The following is a 3,250-nucleotide window of genomic DNA, read 5'->3' as shown; positions in this document are numbered from 1 at the left end:
ATGCTGTGGCCTAGGCTCTGTGGGATGCCTGGTTTATAGACAGGACCTTGCTTTATTCTGTTTCATGGGTTGACTTCTCACAGTCTGTGAGGGCAACACGGGCTTGGCATCTGGGAGAATGTTTCTGGAGGAAACAGCCTCGTCAGTGTGCAGGTACTCATTTAAATTCCAGACCCTGGTTTTCAAGACACACATCTGCAGTGGGCATATGTATTCAGATACATGAAAACAGAAATGGTTTTCCATTGTATCTGTATTATTAGATTTGACCTACCATCCACACGGCATAGAAAGAGTGGAAAATTAAAGGTGATTTGATATTAGCCTCCTATTCATATTAGAAAAAGTAACTGCTCTTGCGGTTTTCCTCACAGAGGTGTCTTTATTCATTTGACATGCCTTTAATAACTAATTCTATTTGTCTGGTTGCCAAGAAAGATTTTCTACGCACAGACTTGAAAGTGACTCGGAACTCTTTGCATGCCCGGCTTCAAATGATCCCAGAACAGCAAACATTCAGCTTCCCTCCAGACTTCTGAAGTGTGGGAATAACATGAAAGAATGAAAAAGAATCATTCTGCAGCCTGCATATGCTAGGAGTGGAGTTGTCTGGCAGAGGTTGTGGCTGGGTCTTCATGGACCAGGCATAGTGAGATTTGGAAATAAGCTCATGAATTTGATCCATGGAGTCAGCCAAACCAAATGATTTATTTCAAGAAAATAAATCTACTTTGGGGCTAGGATGATTCAGGTCAGTCATAAACAGACTGAGATTTCCTCAGTCTGTATAGACCTGAACTGGGCAGAGAAAGACAGGGAAAACTACCACAATTGCTCTCCTAGTGTCACAACCACATAGCACACACTATGACTATGTATAAATATTCACTATAGTGATTATTTATTTATCTACATATGCCAGGCTAAGTAGATGACATACATAATCTCATTTAATCCTCACAACACTCCTACCTGTGAGGTGATTATTCCCATTTTACAGATGTGAAAACTGAGCTTCTGAGATGTTAAATGACTCACCCAGGACACACAGTTTTGGGGGCAGAGGTCGGCTAGTTGTTCATCAAGCTTATCCCTTTTCCTCCTGGGCACACAACTAGATGCCATTTCCAGGCTCCCTTGCAGTTAGATGCAGACATATGACTCAATTCTGACCAACAGAGAGTGGGTAGAAGTGATAGAAGTCATTTTCAGTTCTGGCCCATAAAACCTGCCTGTACACAGTTTTCTCTTTTCCCATCCAATGGCCGAATGGAGAGGATGTCGAGGACCTAGAGGAGGATAGAATCTGAATGTGGAAAAATCTAGGATCCTCAATAACTGCTTTGAGCAGAGCCCCTTCCTCATCACTGTTTCTGTAGTTGGACGGTGATATGAGCTAGAAATAATTTGTTGGGTTAAATCACTGAAATTTGTTGGTTCCAGCAGAAAGCCTAAACTGATTAATATAGTTCATAAGCTGCTTCCAAACTCAAGGACTTTAAAGTCCAGTTCTTAGTCCCTTCCTTGTCTGGAACTACACTTGGTCTGATCAACCTTCACCAGGGGACATTAGGACCCTCTATCTTTTTTTGTCTCATCCTTCTTCCTGCTGTACTAGGCCTGAGGTGGTGATTTCTTAGCTTTCCACTTTCCTATCTACGCAGACACATTCCTGGTTTTTGAGAATCTGATCAAAGCTCCTCCTTCTCTCTTGGTTAACCCCTCCTCGTGTGGGGCTCTGGGTCTCTCAGTGTCTTGGATTTCTCCTCTCCTATATGACACATCTAATCAGTTACTAGTGTGTCTTCCACCCTTGTCTTTCCCTCCCATTCCTCAGCCAGTGCTCTGTTCTGGCCCTCATCAAGTCTCACCTAGTGTAATCACAACACCCTCCAAACTTGTCTCTTCTCCTCCTTCTCCTTATCCAATTGCCTCCAAAAGGACCTCCCTAAAATAGATCTGGTCCCAGTGCCCCCTGAATTAAATTTTCCCATGTGAAGTCTATCAATACTAAAAAGGCAAATGCCTTTTGACCAAGCAATTCCAGGTCTATGAATTTACAGAGACATGCAAAAACTGATTTACAAACAAGGATATTCATTTCACCATTGTTTGAAGTAGCGAAAGACTGGAAGCACCAACTGTCCATCAGTCATACTAAATAAACTATGGAAAATAAGGTGTTTCACCTAAAAATCTCCAAGATCTATGGTTACGTGTAGTGAGCAAGGTACAAGTAAATGTATACAACGTGTTTAATCTTTGTGTTTAAAAAGTATTGGGAGCATGTGGTATGAAAGGAGAGAAGGTTAGCACTTCCCTTGACAAGGATGGAAGAGGCCCTGGCACCTAACAACATACACACAATTAAGGCAACACCGCCTACTTTGTGGCATCTAACCCGTTTTTGTTATTGTTTAATGGGCACAGAGTTTCTGTTAGGGATGATGAAAAAGTTCTGGAAATGGATGATGATGGTTGCACAATATTGTGAATGTATTTAATGCCACTGAATTGTACACTTAACCGTGTTTAAAAATGGTTAAAATGGTAAGTCTTAGGTGTATTTTATCAGAATTTTTTTTAAAAAAAAGAATGAAGTATTGATACATGCTACAACATTAGGAACCTCAAAAACAGTATGCTAAGTAAAAGAAGCCAGTCACAAAAGACCGCATATTGCATCATTCCATCTACAAGAAATGTCCAGAATAAGCAAATCTATAGAGACAGAAATCAGATTACATTAATAGGGACTGTGGAAAGAAAGGGTTTGAGGGGGTAACTACTAATGAGTATGTGGTTTCCTTTTAGGGTGATGAAAATGTTCTGAGGGGCAGATCCAAGATAGCAAAGTAGATAAACACTGTTCATGCTTCCTTCCATAAACACATTAAAATTACAACTAAAGTAGAGAAAAATCAGCCTGGAGAACCATCTGAAGTCTGGCTGAACAGAAGTTTTATAACTAAGGATATAAAGAAGCCACGTCAAGACTGGCAGGAGGGGTAGAAACACGAAATGGGCTAACCCCAAACCTATCTGTGGCAGTTGAGAACCTGGAAGGATATCAAGGCCACAGAGTTGCCCCCCGGGAGGAGCGAGAGACCCCAACCCCTCACCAGCCTCCCCAGCCCAGCGTTCTGGTGCTGGGAGAAGGAGCCCCCACATTGGGCTGTGAAAAACAGTCGGGATTCTGACCATCAGGTTGGAACTGAAGGCAGCAGGAAACCCAGACATCCTCTTAAAC

At 42.0% G+C, this 3,250-nt stretch overlaps 1 non-coding gene across 1 annotated transcript; it reads left to right on the top strand.

Moving 5' to 3' along the window:
- Positions 1–2,286: 2,286 nt before the first annotated feature.
- Positions 2,287–2,412, top strand: LOC117033521 (U6atac minor spliceosomal RNA). The gene has a single exon (XR_004424912.1). It is a non-coding gene; the product is annotated as a U6atac minor spliceosomal RNA (small nuclear RNA).
- Positions 2,413–3,250: the final 838 nt, after the last annotated feature.

The sequence above is a fragment of the Rhinolophus ferrumequinum genome, chromosome 13 (genome assembly GCF_004115265.2).
Source record: "Rhinolophus ferrumequinum isolate MPI-CBG mRhiFer1 chromosome 13, mRhiFer1_v1.p, whole genome shotgun sequence".
Taxonomy (NCBI): Eukaryota; Metazoa; Chordata; class Mammalia; order Chiroptera; family Rhinolophidae; genus Rhinolophus; species Rhinolophus ferrumequinum.
This window is presented reverse-complemented; position numbering and strand designations above follow the sequence as displayed.